Below are 16,833 nucleotides of genomic sequence, written 5' to 3'. Positions count from 1 at the left end.
GATTGCTTTGGGTTTTTTTGTGCCTGTGACATCACAGTATATACTTAATTGTGTTTTGGTGTCATGCAACAGAGCAATCATGCAATAATAATCAAATTATTATTAGAATGAATAATGTAATTATTACTGAATAGTACATTCCACTAGACTTAGATTTAGAYTTCTTAATATTTTCTTGTTATCTAGTTAAACCATGAATTAMAATCTATATAATGCAATGTCRTTGAACAACAACAACAAMAAAATCAKRTAGAATTACTGAAATTATTCTTTCTGGAACAAATATATCTGAATCTCACAGTTTTTTGCAGTAATTACTGTTTAAARTATTCTAGTCCTTAGAGTGTTCCCTCCCCATGTCACCTTCTCACCTTCTCATCTGAAAGGATAAAGTATAGAGTTGAAGGAAATTTGCTTCAAATATTGCTTTACATCCTTAGTGATATTACTGAACAATGAGCAGTATTTTCTCATTTCATGATGAAATATAAAACATTGTATTTAAACAATATAAAATATTGTCCAGCATTTAATCAATTAGGACTTTCTATTTAAAAGAAGGTACCTTAAAAATCTGGTACAAGTATGAGAGATGAAAATATCTGTGCTTTTTTTTTTTTTCGTATGTGATAAATAGAAACATTAAATATAGAGAACAAGGTGCAGTTACATGGAGCTTCAAAAGAACACATCCAGATTTTATATTGATGATCCATTGCTTTCAGAGACYATTGCAAAGAAAACTTTGTATTGCACATTTTTATATTAATAATTTRTTTGTTTTAAATTACATCACCAAATAAAGAGTCAACATAATAGAGTGGTTTAAAAAAAAAATCACTTTTGAAAATATTTTTTCTTTCTGGGAAAATATTTGCAAGTTATTTTTCTTTTCTTTTTCTTTCAATACCAGAATTTGAAGATTTCTAATAGGGATAGAAAGTTTTGTGGTTCTTTTTTCCCATGTGTTCTTACAATTTAAGCCTCAGTGCAGCATTTGCTGAAATATTTGCTTTCCTTGAGGGGGGAAAAAAAGGGTAATTAAGATATTTCTTTACTTTTGGCTTCCCTTTGCTTCTCCAGCACTTCTTGCACTCACAATAGTTCAGAGCTATTGTTTTAGTAGAACTGTTGGTGTCAGGGAAATTGCCCAAATATGTTTGTGTTCAGGTTTGTGTGTGTACATTAAAGGAAGATACATTGTCTTTCAAGCTTTCTCTGCTCCTCTGTAATGAAAGGTTGTTAGTTTTTTGAAAATGTGACTTGTGAAGCATTTTTGTGTCAATATCTAAATTCCTGCGGCAATTAGAAAAAAAAGTGTTAATAGTATATACATTTTTGTGTATAATGCCAAGGGAATAAACCCTAGGAATGGACTATAATTTCAATTTCTGGGTTGTCCAATTTAATTTAGCTAAATGACTGATTAATCGTATCTTTAAGTGTGTAATATAAGACTTTAAAATGCAATTTAAAAAAAAAAATGTAACCAATATTTTTTAATTTGATGCACTTGTTAGTAACATGTTGAGATACAAAAGGTTGAACAGTAGATACCTTTACTCATTACTAAATATTAATTAAATTATATGGACTTTTGTGAAGTTTGAATAYATAATTGCTTTGCTGTTTCATTGTCTTTGTTGAACTTGGCAAGATAATGAACTGAAAATCACCAAATTTCATTTGGTGACTTGGTAGAGTTGGATTTACGTAACCCCAAAAAACTACCAAAACCAAAAAAACCCTAAACAAAAATTCTTAAAAAAAAAAAAAAGTCTGGTCATCTTTCTCCAGCATGGAACTTGAAGTACCAGTGGTTCTCCTGCAGTATGTAAGGCTGATTGGGGTGACAGAAGGTGACACTGTGGGGGAGTTTATGGCAGCTGTCTACCTACAAGTGGTGGTGGGGAGCACCCAGATGTTCCTCGTGCTCAGGAGTGGGGTTTCACTGCAGGGCTTTGGAATACCCTAGGGAATTCTGAGAGAGGTGATCTGTGTTTCATTCACCCGCTGATGTGCAGGTTTGTCATTTGCTTTGCATTTCAGTTTGGTGTAGAGACTTTATTTCATCTTACCTAAACTGAAACATTATTTTAACTGTGGAAATTTTTAACTTTCTTGAATTTTAAGAATACTATATATATATATATATATATATATAAATTCTATTTTAGTTTCTAGTACTAGAGTACTAGAACAAAGAGTATGGTCTACCAAAACCTGATCTGTCTTGGATGTCAGTGTCTTGGATCATATTCTTAGTGGCTGATAGTCATTTCTATCTAATGAAATCTCTGGAAATCAAAATTACTTTTATATAGCTGTGGTGGGTTGATTTTGGCAGGATGCCAGTTGCTCACCAAACTCTTCTATCACTCCTCATTCTCTTCCCATTTTCTGGGGTGGGGTACATTCCATGGGAGACAGTCCTCGACAAACTTCTCCAGGGTAGACCTTTCCCCTGGGCTGCAGTTTTTCATTGACACAAAACAGATAACCTTTAGCAGGGGAATGGGAAGAGGTGTTGTGCTGAGCTTCCTTGTGCTATAATCAGGAGGAAATTTGTAGAGTGCAGGGTCGATTTGAATTTCTCATTTTTGGAGCTCAAAGTAAATTTGTTTAAGACAGTTTGCTTATCCATTTTAGGCGCTTCATGTGTGTCTATTCATGCAGAAAATAYTGTCTTCAAAATGCATTTGCCTGAGTTTTGCATATTAACTTTGTGATCAGATGAAAACTCCTCAAACATTCCCTTCTGATGCTGAATCTGCTCAGCCTGAGCTGGGTACTGTGAGACAGTGACTTCTGTGACAGGCTCTGCTCTGGGCCCAAGAACACACCACTTTGCAAACCTGGAAGCCTTAGTTTGCATCCAGTATAGGAAGGGATAGCAACCAGGACTGTTCTGCTGCACAGCARACAGGGCACACTTGCAGGAGGGAGGGATTAGTATTTGAGTCTTTTGAGGTTGAAGCTCAGTTTGAAACCATATCCTTGATCTCTCCCCTATCATCTCACCTCTAACCATTCTATGARGAAAACTTGCTGCCAGACTTTGCTGAAATCAGTCACATCTGCAAGTGTTACAGTTTCTGAGAAGAGCAGAGGGATGGGTGCACACAGGTTCTAAGAGACAAATTAAGTGCGTCTTTTTTATCTTTACACTGAAATAGAACTCARCACCTAGATGAGCATCTGTGCTTCTCTTGGCATTAATTGTCTTCAGTCATGCAAAGAAAATTTCAAACTGTATTGAGATACAGACTGCAGGTAAAAAGGACATCCAGAGGACATCACTCATACAAGTGTGAACATCATAGATTTMACTATCTTGGACTTAGAGGTCTGAATTCATCATAAAATCCCTTTGTAAGTCATCAGTGTAGATGTGTGGATCTTTCACCATATAAAGCCTTTTATATACTCATGCGGATTCTGGTGCTCTGAGAAGGACAGGTGCTTCTCACTTTCTGACTGAAAGACACTGCTCTAGTTCAGTGTAGTTTTTTATTAATCTTCGTAAGGTTTGATGATAGCCTGTCTGCTCTGGCAAGTACTATTAAACAAGGTCTGCTCCTAGCTCTGTGCTTGTAATCACTTTGAGAAGTTCCTACCACATCTTGTCTGCCTGTTTTCTTCTTCACATATCTATAGTATGATTCAGTGTTTTATGCAACTGTACTGTTCAGTGATCCCAAACCCTGCATGTAATTTTTTTTTTTTTTGAATACGTAATGGTTTTTCTCAATTTCCATAAATGTAACTCAACAGCAAAGGAGAATGAGTTCTCTACCACTTGTTCCTAATCACAAAATATTTCCCTCTAAGTAACACTCAGAACTTCATAGTAACTGAATATCTTCCTGTAAATTAATCCAAGGAGTATCTTTAATTTTGTCCTACTGAATTATTTTTGAGCTCAAGTCAAGGCAATTATATGCTTTCAACTTAGGACTTTTCTTTGTCTGCTTGCTATATTAAATTGTTTGGGACGTCAGTGACTTTTTGGAAACCATTTAAATATTACTTATGAAAAAAAATATTTCTAGAGTCCAAAGAGTGTATTACCTAATACTTGGCACTTTGTAGTTGATATGCGTATGTGTGATTTGGAAGAATAATTATTTCCAAAGACAGTTCCTTTGCATCCTTTTTCCCAGTCAAATTAAAAATCTCTCTCCTCTTGTTCTGAAGATAGAACAGTAGAAAATATTTTGCATTAGATCTTTGCCTGGTTTTAAATTTTCTCAAAGAATATATGAAAAGAAAAAAAAAAAAAACAAAACAACCCTGGGATGAGTTGTGTGGTTATTGTACAACATCAATGATAATGAAAACAATGATAATGTAACCCATACAAAATTCTGAATATTCTAGGGAAATAAATGCACTTGAGAGAAGAATTTTTTTCTCTCTAAGATTTTGTGATCAGTGCTGGCTGTGGGAAAGAATGGTGAATAGATGTARGGATTTTTCTGCATAGAAGTTTCATTGTATAAGGTAAGGTACATACAGGGCATTTCAGGCAGAAACAGTTTCTTCTAAACTCTATTACACCAGATATCTATTTGTAAGATGTATGAGGAGCAGCTGAGGGCACTGGGGCTGTTTATCCTGGAGGAAAGGAGGCYCAGGTGTGATTTTACTGCTCTRTAATTCYCTGGGAGGAGGCTGTGGTCAGATGAGGGCTGCCCTTTTCTCCCAGGCASAGACAGAACAAAAGGACACAGTCTCAAGCTGCACCAAGGGAAGTTCATGTTGGACATCAGGTTTTCCTCATAGAAAAGGTTGTTAAAATATTGGAACAGACTGCCCAGGGAAGAAGTGGAATCACCACACATGGAAATGTTCAGGGAACAAGTGGATGTGGCACTTAGTGCCATGGTCTGATTAACAAGATGATGATCTGTCAAAGGTAGGACCTGGTGGTTTTGAAGGTCTTTTTTAATCTGAATGATTCTGTGATTCAGTGATATGTGTCATTCTGTACTACTCCTAAAGGAGCCTGAATTGTAAGGGCATTAGAGAGAAACAATATAAATAGTTTCATTGTGACTATTATCTGCATGGTAAACTAGATTAGTTTGGACAGGGTTTTTTTTAAAGTCCTTTTTATTAAATGAATTTTGTTTCTCCTTTTTATTAAAAGAAGTTTTATGGCTGTTCTAGTCCAAATTATATGTTAAAAAGAGCTTAGAGGATCCTGCTCCAAAAGGAAGTGGGGAAATATTGAAGGGATTTGAAACAGTTAAAGCACGACTATTTCATGAGTCAGCTAAGCATTAAAAATGAAAAAAAAAAGGAATCTCTTCCCTCAGTAGGCAAAGACCTCTGAGCTCTGGCAGCATGTGCTCTCTGGGGAAATAGCTTGGTTTTGTGTTGTCCTTTTGAGTTTGTCAACAAAACGTGCCCTGAGGAAAAGGCTGAAAAAAAACTTTTTGCAAAACTTTTGGCAGTGATTTTTTCCCAGGCTGGTGGAGGAAAACTTGGGCAGACTGTCACAGCCCAAAGATAGAAATAGATGTTGGAGTGCCACTGAAATGACTGTGAGAACAGAAACAGCATCAGCAGCTGCAGCATCTTTTGATGTAGCATCAATAGCTACTGCAAAARCTAGACAGTGAAACAATTTTATAGGGGAACAGGAAGGAGGAATTCGTGAAAAAGATCACTGAAGAAAAACGGGAAGGTCAGCAAAAGTTTTGGTTCAAAATTATGCTGCCAGAGACTCTTGAGTGGGTTTGGCTTTGTGGTTGTCACAGAGGAGAATATTATCTTTTACAATGGGTATAAATGATAATCTGGAGGGAGCTCCATGTATGTTGCAGCTGGTCCTCAGCAGATTTGGGCCATTACACAAACACTCAGAGGGTCCCAGRATTCTAGTGCCACATGGAATTGTGCTAATTCTTATGAGCAAATGAACCTCATCTAATACAACTTGACAAAAACAGCTATTCTTGATTGTGTGGAAAGTGGAGAGAGAATATCATTGGTGATTACTAAAAATAGTTTTACCCCAAGTATTGAATTTTAGGATTATGGTGTTTCTGGTGCTGTTAGTAAAGATGGAGGCAGCTAGGTTCTCGGAAAAATATTTGCCAGAACCTGTTAGACTGTCTGAAAGGTGGAGTCTGCCAGCACTGCCTGGGAAATAAATAACACATGAACTTGGGAGAACTTCRTGGAGAAGGATGATGGGTCTAGTGAGAGATCCAGTCTTTGCATGCWAGGCCTATTGGGGATAGAGTGGCCAGAAAAAAGAAATCAGTTGAAAATTTTTAGAGTCTGAATCCTTATACTAAATCTGTGATTTGGAACTAAAAATTGAAGTAGGAGAGAATGGAGTGAGAAAACTACTCAATGTTCTGGTGGGGCACTTGCTTTAGTTCTCCTGAGRGGTGAGCTATGAACCGTGAATATCRAYATAAYACTGTAAGWTTTTTCTTCAAATCTGTGAATTTAAAACCTTTGTGCACATTCCTGTGTTGCATCAATTTAGAGAAAATGGGATGGAAATGTTGTATATTAGTTATTTAGGCTCTAGTCATATTTACTGTTAAAAAACCMTGAGCTCTGTCCAAAGGAGGGCTGTTACATAGCGTGTTCACTAATGAGGATATGGATATGACTTTGACTTRTGTTAGACTGACATCTACAATAGAAAAGACATGAAATTACAAATTTATTTTTCATTTACCAGTTACAGTTGAGGCTAGACCTCTGAAGATCATACCATAGATAAAGCTTTTTTTGGGTAGATAGAGAGCTGGGCACCAATATAATCTGCAGAAGTATTAGTGGATTTCTTTCCTTTCTGTAATGAAGATTYCTGTACTAGATATTAAAGAGAATGTAAAATAGGAATGATGAGTTGAGCATGTCTGAAGGACAAAAAGCTGATAAATATACAATAATAGAGTATGATCTGGATCTTTGGGGTGGGCTTTGTAATGAGATAAAATGCTTCGTCTTTCTGCCATGATAAATGCCTGCTGGTGACTAGCAGCTGTATWTTTAACCAAACAGAAGCTGGTCAATTCTCTTGTGAGCCTGTCAAGGGTACACAGTGTCATATTGACTCTGTCCACAAYTGTGAGTAAGAAGGAACCTTTTAATGTCTGTCAGGTGGGACACTCCGTGTGCAGAACAACTTTCCTGCGTCCACACCCATACTGTAGGGGAGCATGCAGCTTGTTTAAGGTATAAACTATTTAGGGAAAGGGGCAATGTAGAAGAGCTCTGAACRCTTTCCTTTGGCTAAAGGGGCTATGAAATTATTCAGGAGTTTCCTTATTTTATGACAAAGGAAAATGCACTTAGATACATTTTTGTCCCTCTCAGGCTGCTCTATGTTCTAATTTGAAGCGTTCTTTTAGGAATTATTTGCTTTCATAGAACTTTATTTGAATTGTACATCGTAATGGCAGAAAGTAGTCACATTGAGTGACTTTTGGAGTATCTTATTACAATATTATGTTCATGTCTTAGCTAATTACAGGGATCCTCYCCTGTCTTCTAACTGCAAGAAACTTTGTATGTCAGCAGCAGGGAGACAGGTTTTAAGAGCAGAAAGTAGTGAATTTATAATTTTTAGTATCAGCTATAAAAATTGGGACAAATCTCCTATTTATAAATCCCCCAGAATCACAGAATTGTAAAGGCTGGAAAAGACCCTCTTCCTCTGCAGAGCAGAAGATGATCTCAAAATATCTGATTTTGTTCAAGAGTTCCAGTATAAAGGGATTATAGTCAGCAAAATGCAAAAGTACTGTTGTTGCTGTGTACTGTTGACTAGAGACTGCTAACAAGAGATCAKTTATCATAACATGAAGAGATTTAGTCAATTTTGTGAAAGCAGAGAAGGCAGTAGGCTGTTAGAGAAAACCTGTAATTCAAAATTTTTGAAGATGTTGACAAATTGATCCAGAGTTGGATCAGTTAAACAAAGCACCAGCTGTTTTTAGCACCAATTTCCTTCCTARAGAGCTGCATCTGATTCCTGAATAATTGATTGGTAGGGTCATAGGTATGATGGCTCTGGAAATGGTAACTTTCATTTAGGGGCAATGAAAAGTATTAGGAAACAAATGGTCTCAGCTGTGCTAGTGCTAACACACTTTATTTGTCCATTTTAGGAAATCTAGTGRAAGTATCAAAGTTTTGTACCTATTTAGGTCTCATATGGAGGAAGTGTTAAAGAAATTGGAGAARGAAAAAGAAATTGTTTCAGTATGTTCAGTAGTACATAGTTGCATTGATCCYAGAATCCAGAGAGCAAGTTCTCTTAGAAAAGGCTGTTATTGTTACAGACACATCATTTTAGCCTGGAGGCACTGGAAATGCTTTCTGTGTGATTAATAGGACACGATCTCATCATCAAAAGCTTTTGGTGGTCTCACTACAAAGTTATAATTTACCTGCAGCCTTCTTGCACGTTGGCTTCATGTGGGGGAGTGGGGAAGAGACAGCAACTGCAACACCTGGACAAGACTGTAAGGGTGGCTCAGTCTGGCTGAGCAGTGAAGCACAGCAGTTCAACACACAGTTCAGTGCTGATGTTGAACTTGTGCTGAGACTGGACAATGTTAGGCCCTTATTTTCAGGATAATCAAATTGTTTTCTAGATTATGATACTAAGTTTCCAGTGTTTCTGCTGAGGGCATGGTGGCTGTTTCAGTACCTCGGGAAGATTGTCAGTCAGAGCTCTAGCACTGGCAACAATATCAGCACTCATGTTAACTCTTAGACATACAGATAATGGTTCTTAAATAATATAGTTGTAATAGAAAGGGATTGTAAGTCTTTAGGGTAATAGTTAATGACTGAATGTCCATTTTCAAAGATATCATTGCAAGAAGCAAATGTAAAGAGTTCTTAGGAAGTCWGAGGTAGAAACTGGTTCACAGATTCCCAGAATGGGTGAATGAGGCTGAMYAGGACCAGCTCCCTCGGCCTTTTCYTGTAAGAGATGTTCTCATGTTTCTGTGGCTGAGGGATTCATGATGTGTCATACCTAGTACCTGGTCTTTGAATTCTGGAAGGCAAATGGTGTCATCTCATCTTGCTCTTTGTTCCCTTGGTGAAAAATAAAGATTTCTTTCTAGAATTGAAGCTGCATAGGTACACAGGGCCAGTCATTAACACCTGGTGTTGCAGCCTCAGCTGTTACTGGCATTGAACATATATTGTGTCTATTACAAATCTGACATATGGTCATCAAATTACTGTATGTGTATTTATACACTGTAAAATATGTAAGTGTTGATTATGCCTTTGTTTCATTTCCTGTGTTTCTATGTATCTTCCATATTTCTTTTCCTTTATTGTTTGGTTGTTTCTATGGACATTTGCATGTAAACAGCAAGAAGCTCTTGTTTCTTAAGAGTTCATCTGTTCCTGTTGCTTATTCTTATTATAAAGATTTGGGGGATAATTCAATTCGTTGCTGTGGAAATGAGCCTGATGTCACAAACAGAGAATTACCGTTCAACAAGCCTTTAAGAAACAAAATGAAGGGAGAATGGGCTAATTGGAGAGCCATGTGACTGTAGCAGAATCTCAGCTCTTATTAAAAGCATGTATTTTTAGCCCCTGCATTTCTATAGAAGAGCTGGAAAGTGTAATTCAAATGGTGACAATCCATGACTCATCAGACAAACTGCAAAAAAAAAAAAAAAAAAAAAAAAAACCAGCTCTGAGAAAAAGATGCTCCCGCTTTGCCTTTATCAGATTCACACTCAATAACCCAGTAGCCCACAGTAGGCCCCTTCAGCCCACCAAAGCTTCACATGCTTGAAGAGAGAAGGGGAAAGCTGCTTATCCAACTTATCCACTGAAAAAATATACTTTGCTGTTAGCTTTACCATCTATGCTGTTCTGCCTCTCCTGGCTTTCTGAAGAAAGGGGAGCCAAAGCTGCCTTCCTTGTTCCTCTTGAGGACAGAAAATAGGTTTTGGTCTTGMTGAATCCAATTGAGAATTAGAGATGTCTGAAAAAGAGTGGACTTAGGCCTGTCTGATAGTGTCAGACAGCTTCTCTCTGACATTAGTTGAAGGGCCCTGGATTGCATTCCTTTCTGTTGTTTTCTGCCAGATAAAAGAGAAAAAAAATTAAAATGTGCTCATAATTACATATGTTTTCATTGTGTTTTTAGGCACTAAAAATACATTTCTTTTAGTGTGGCTCTGGAAGATTTTTAGTGGATGCTATGCAATGTCACTGCATAGTTTTGTTGGCTCCATTGCAAAATTGAATGGCTTTTTGAGGACATTACAGATTGCTAAATTTATCTTTATAACTGTCCAGATTTGTGTGGGTCATAATTTTATTAAAACCAGTACGCAATATGGAGAAAAGAATTTGTGAATTAATTCTAATATAATAGTTTCTTGTGTTGATTATGAAAATAGAAAATCTTGATTTTATTTTAAACATAAAAAGTTACAAATCATTTATATTGTTGCAGGTGMCCCAGTCTTGGAACAGGGGTTGGACTAGATGATCTACAGAGATCCCTTCCAACCCTAACAATTCTGTGATTCTCTTGTGAGGCACTCGAATTAATTGTAGCAGTAATGATAGTSATAAAGAGTTTGTTTCAAAGAATGTATTTCCGAGAATTAAGTGACTAGTAATAGATGTTTTCATTCATGAAGGCATACTGAAGAGCTTTAAAATGCTTTTGTTAACTGGCTTTGTTTGTTGTTTGTGGTTTGCTTTATATTTGGGATTTTTTTTTTCCTGAGTGCCGTTTCTACTTATAGTATGTTCTTGATGTTTGAAATTCACTGCAGTGATGGGACAGACTTTAGTATCATTACTGTATCAACATAAACACTTCAGCAATCCTTGTTGCTTTGGAAAAAAACATAGGCTGTATGCTGTTTAAGAGTCTATAAATAACAGCAGTTGAAATGAATGGAAAGAAACAGTGAAAATTATATAGATGTTTATGAGAAGAGGATGGAAAGGTGGTTTATATATTAAGTATATGTCTGAATTCTTCATTGAATAGTGACACTTCAGTCCTGGATAGGCCTTAAGAATTTGAGAAATTGCTGAAACTATACTAGAGACGGTGAAAACACATTGAAGAGATGTGAAGAAAATGAGTGAGTAGCAAAGAGTTCCTGGGATAAAGATATAAAAGTCCTGAAAGGAAAGAATTATTTTAAGAAGTGAAAAAGAAGGCATGGGAAACCAAAGCAAAACAAATGGCTTCAAATAMATTTTGAGTCTACCATCTTCTGGTAGACCAAAATTCATGTATCTTGTGCTATTTTTACAACCCATAGRTATTGCCATCAGTGATGTAAGAAAACAGAGAAAAACAGATGTTAGAAATAGCTGATTAGGACAAAAACAAAATTGGCTTTTAGAGAAGCAGAACAGCAGACTGGAGCCAAAGCAGAACTCAATACCTAAAACTGAATGTTTGGAAATTCTGGTTTGGTGTTTGGTTATGAAAAATAACAGTAATGAAAAACATAATTGTGAAATTGAGAGGAATGACCTGCAGCAGAAGGAAAAGAATTCACGTCAAACCTTGGGGGCTAGCTAAAGTTTGTGTTGTAAAAATGAGATGTAAAAAAGATAACTTCATGTTAACTATTTTGTCTTCTGTAGAGGACCCTCTATAAGTGTTTGAATTCACATTCTTTATTATTAAAATCTATGAAGATGTACACAAGCACTGTTACTTGATTTGAAAACCTGACTCCTTCTTTAGCTAATTATGGGTGAGGGTGAATACAAGCAAGTACTCAAACTGGAATTTGAAAAAAGCTGCCCACAGTCCCTTTGGAGGTGCTCTTATTCTAGAATAAGTCAGAAATGGTTATTCATTCACATTTGTTTTAGTAGATAAGAAGTTAGTTAATTAGGAAGTATCTAACACTTAGAGGAGTAATGACCCATTTCATAGTCCCTTAAGTATAGAACCATATTTTTGTATTTTGTTTCAAACACAATGAACATTGTCACATTGCTTGCCAAGTCGAGGCTCACTGTTTTATCTATGGCCTAAYGTGATAGCTTTAAAGAAGACCATCCTGTTAAAGATGTGACTTTAYGATATAAATTTAAATGACCTGTATTTTCTCCCTGTTATGGGAGTTGATAAGATTCACAGAAAGTGTCAATTAAGTTGTCCCAAATGGTTCAAAAGCACAATCTGAATTTTTTCCCAGTGTATGTGCCTCAATCCCAGCATGCACTGGAGTTTTTCTGGATTAGTTTTCAAGAAACAAGTGCCAGAGTAGCTATTTCTTCTAACAGCAATCTAGAGATGTAATGACTGACTATGAGGACTGCTAAACTGCTCTTCAAACTACAAACTCTTCAAGACAGACTACTCTTAAGATAAATACTTTCCAGCTCTGTATATGTTGGTGCTAAAAATTATCCAGTCCCATATTTCAAAAATAACCTGAGTAAACTTACATTGAATCTTGGGGTTTTTCTCCCAGTAACACATTTCAGAGGAACTTGATTTTCTTTTTTTTTTGTTCCCCTCCTTTTGTTTGTTTGGTTTGGTTTTTTTTTTCATCCCCACTTTATTATCTATCCACACAGCCTGTGTAGCATCTTTGGCTAGCAACACCCTCTCAACCCCTAAACAAAACAAAGGAAAAATACCCAAACAAATCCAATCATCTCTGCAGCTTAACGTCTGGTCCTGGGAGGCATGCATCTCAAAACTTTTGTAAGGGTTCCAGGCTCAAATATGTCAATCTTTATTCAAGGTCTATCTGTGCATAAAAAGCAGTACTAAATCTTGTATAGTTATGCAGAACACATCACATCTCCATTTACTTATTTTAGTGGAAACGGGCAATAAATATGGTCCCTGCACTGAAGAAATTTTGGCTTAAATTGGAGTCAGAMCTCATTAAGTGTTTTGTATCTAGTGAATAAAACTATGTAAACTGCTTTAAATAACTTGGGTTAATGAATCAGAATATTTCCTGCCACCGCATTTTTGTTGTGTTAAACTTGCCAGTTGATGTGCACTTCAGGTTTTATCCTGGAAGCTGTTTTTTTAAAGCAAGAAATAGCATCATTTTCTTGGGTAGGAATGCCCATCTGTATGTACAGAAAGTTGTTCTGTCTCATGCAGAAAGAATTTGTCATGTCCTGTTTTCCCCCCAGCAGTTATGACACCCAGGCAYATGCAAGAGCTCTTTTCATATGGGTTTGCTCTTCTTGCTGCAGTGATAGAAAAGTTGTGTCCTTTTGTTGTCTGCTACACATACAGTGCCAAAGAGTAGTATGTGTAGTAGTCTGAGGTGGTGATTGCGGCAAACTAGTAGGGTAGTAACTGTGGTTAGTCCTGTATATAGTTTTTTGTCAGTTCTTCTCTTATTCAGACCACTAATACATAACTATGAACTYGTGTCTAATAGCATTCTAGTATTTTTAGACCGAGTCTCTTACAGATTTCGTACTCATACCACTATCTTTCAAAATTAAATAATAAAAAACCCCATATACCSCAGTTGTCAAGTAAAATGAATTGGTCATCTGCTTTATTTTAAAGATTGTGATGCATCTCTGGAGATTTGATTCCTGCATTGTTTTACTAAAGGACTATGTTTAACTGTTTGATCTTTTTCAGAAGCACTCTCTCAATGCCCTATTCTGTTTTACAAAGTGGATTCTACCTTGTTTTCTTTCTCCTTTTGTGAAAGGGATGAAACTGTTTCCCATTCTTCGATCTGCTCCATTTTTCCACAATAATTACTGGTTTACAATGACTAAACAGGTGGGAGAAACAGGAAACAGTTTCATCCCTTTCACAAAAGGAGAATAAAGTCCTTTATAACAGCAGATTTTAATCATTTCCATTGTGTTTTTTTTGTAATCAGTTTTTAGTGTTAATAGTTACGCAGAATATCAGTCTTGTCCTAATCTTCACCAGGAGAGATTCTCACTTTTATCTTTTATTGATATACTTTGAGTTAAGTCTTCCATATAATTTGGAAAAGAGTGTTTTCTTTGCATACATGGTCTAGCATTGTGTTTTGTTTTCTCCCCCATTTTACATTTTTAATCTTAGATGAAAGTCTAGTAGCTTATGCTGCACAACTTCAGTGACTGATGAGCTTTGTAAAAGTTGCCAGAATTTGGCCAGCCCTTGCCAAATGACCACAAGGAGATCKTTTTGGAGCTTGCTGTCAGATCTGAGATTTTTCAAACTGCTTTTTTTGGTTGGCATCCAGCTGCACTTTGAAATTCTACGCATAAATGCTGTTGAACTTGTAATTTTAATAGTCATTTTAGGGGAATGTAGAATGTTCTGCTATGTTTCCACTTGCTGACTTGGAAATTCAAATGGCATCTTAAAACTTCTAAGCAATTTTTAGAAGCCTACCTTCTGAGTTTTGAAAAAAYTGAGAAAATCAATGTTAATTCTTCCTGACCACAAAAATTATATTTTGTTTCAGCAATGTTAATTTGCACAGATTATGCAGCACTGTTTTCTAAGAAATTAATTCATTATCAGCATTTCTTATGAAAAGACCTTTTCATATCATTTAATCCGGCTTTTTCTCTTTTTTAACCATAGTTAAAACATACGGGATTTTTCCAATGACATTAAACCTTTGCCTTAAAAGATGATGGATGTCAAGGAGTGAACAATGAGGCAGATAAGGCCTTTTTTTAAAGTTATTTTGATTAAATATTAAATATCATACGTTATTTTGATTGCAAGTATATAGCYATCAGAAATGAAGGATAAGTAGTTAGGAGGCACTGCTGAAAAATGTGGTTATTAGCATCAGAGATATTTTCAATAAAATCAAATAAAAGAAAGGAAAGAAAGCTTAATGACAATCAAAGTAGTATGTATTAAATGATCAAGGGTTTATATGAGGGTTGAAATAAAAGGAAAAGCTACAGGAAGAAAGTAAAGCGAGAATAAAAAAGTACACAATATTCCTCCAGTGGAGGAATTCCATTGTTTTTTTCAGGAAGGGTAGGATGAAAAATGAAAATATCAAAAATATTTTTGTTTTTCTGTATTCAGTTTACTGAATTGCTTGCAGGCTCTTACACAACTTGAACTATAGCTGTTTCCTTTGAAATTGGACAGAAGTCAGTTTATGATCTTTGTAAAGTGCTCAATGCCTTCACAGGACACACAGCAGGCTGTATGAGAAGCCTTCATTCTGATTTTCCAGCTTTTATATGGCTACAATTAACTCTGTATGATGCACATTGTTGTCTTAGTGACTGAAATTTCCAAGGAATGACTTGAATTCTGATAGCAGGAACACAGTGTGCAACATGAGTCCAGCACAGGCATTCTTGTTTCTTTGCTTTGCTGAACTTTTGGGTGGCTCTGGTGTCTTCCTCCCTACTCACCCTCTCAGCACCAGTGAGCAGCCACCCTTTTTGGATGGGTGTTTCCATTCCCATCCCTTCCCTCACAAGATTCATGTCCTTCCTTGCTYATCCTCTTGAAGCAGTGCCATGTCCAGTGCAGCACAAGCCTCTTTCAGCTTCTGCTTAAGGATGTTCTTATAATGTTATTTTTAAGGGAATGAATGCTCATGGGTGGAACTGAGAACCTGTATGAGACTGAAAGGGGCTCTGTGTGTGTACCTGTGTTGTGGACAATGATTTGGACCTTCTGACAAGAATAAAAGCCTTTTATGTTTGGGAATTACCCAGAGAAGCAACGTGCTTTGTGCTGTACTTTGCAATGTGTAGTGTAAGGTTCCTAAGCGAGAAATGAGCAGTAAAGTGGTGCAGCAGCACAGCTGGAGTCTATTTTCAGTTTATTTCAGGAGCCCTAGAATTCCTCCAGTGCCTGATTCAAGCTAATCAGAGTCTCTTTACATAATAATGCCATTTGTAGGCACACAGAATACTTTTTTTTGAACGCTGCGGTTTTCCTTTTGAAACATTTGGCTGCTTATGGAATTGAATATTTCAATTTTTAATTTGTGGGGGGTAAAAAAGAAAGGAAAATGAAATCTAATTGTTGAAGAATATGTCTTGGGCTGCATCAAAATCGTGACCAGCAGRTYGARGGAGGTGATTYTGATCCTRTGCTTTGTTGTTGTGGGACCCCACCTGGAGTGCTGCATCCAGCTCTGGGATCCCCAACACGGGAGGGACCTGCTGGAAAGAGTCCAAAGGTGGCCCACCAAGTTGATTAGAAGGATGGAGGAAAGGCTGAGAGGGTGTTGGGTTTGTTCAGCCTGGAATAGAAGGTTTTGGGGTGACCTAATCACAGCCTTCTAGTACGTGAAGGGAGCCTACACGAAAGATGGAGAGACCTTTTGCAAGAGYGTGTAGTGACAAGACAGGGGAGGATGGCTTCAAACTGAAAGAGAGTGGGTTTAGATTAGATATTAGGATGAAATTATTTACTGTGGGGGTGGTGAGGCACAGAACAGTTTACCCAGAGAAGTTGTGGAGGCCCCATCCTTGGAAAGTGTTTAAGACCAGTTTGGAGCTCTGAGCAACCTGATCTTGTGAAAGCTGCCCSTTGCCCACAGCAGGGGGACARCTGGAGGATCTTTAAGGTCCCTTCCAAAACACGCCGTTCTCATATTCTGTGACATTAACATCAAATTTATTAGAATATGTTATCTACTGAAGCATTTGTTCTTTACAACAAAGGAAATTGCTACTAAAAGTTTATCATTTTGGGACAAGAGCAAATAGTTCGCTTTATATTAAATGTAACATTTAATTAAAATAAATATTAAGAGATTTCTGTATTGTCTTTGAATTTTGATTTGGGTGATCAGATTTCTGAAGGCAACTTCAACAATCTTTACTTTGTTGTCTAAAACAAGTTATTCTGCTTACGAG

The 16,833-nt window shown here is 36.7% G+C and overlaps 1 protein-coding gene across 1 annotated transcript in view; it reads left to right on the top strand.

The window, feature by feature from the left end:
- DGKB (diacylglycerol kinase beta) overlaps positions 1–16,833 on the top strand; it is a 327,720-nt gene that overhangs the window by 30,449 nt on the left and 280,438 nt on the right. The window lies entirely within an intron of this gene.

The sequence above is a fragment of the Malurus melanocephalus genome, unplaced genomic scaffold, assembly GCF_030028575.1.
Source record: "Malurus melanocephalus ecotype Western Australia unplaced genomic scaffold, MMel_1.1 scaffold_185, whole genome shotgun sequence".
Lineage (NCBI taxonomy): Eukaryota > Metazoa > Chordata > Aves > Passeriformes > Maluridae > Malurus > Malurus melanocephalus.
The sequence above is the reverse complement of the archived record's forward strand: the minus strand, read 5'-3'. Positions and strand labels throughout refer to the sequence as shown.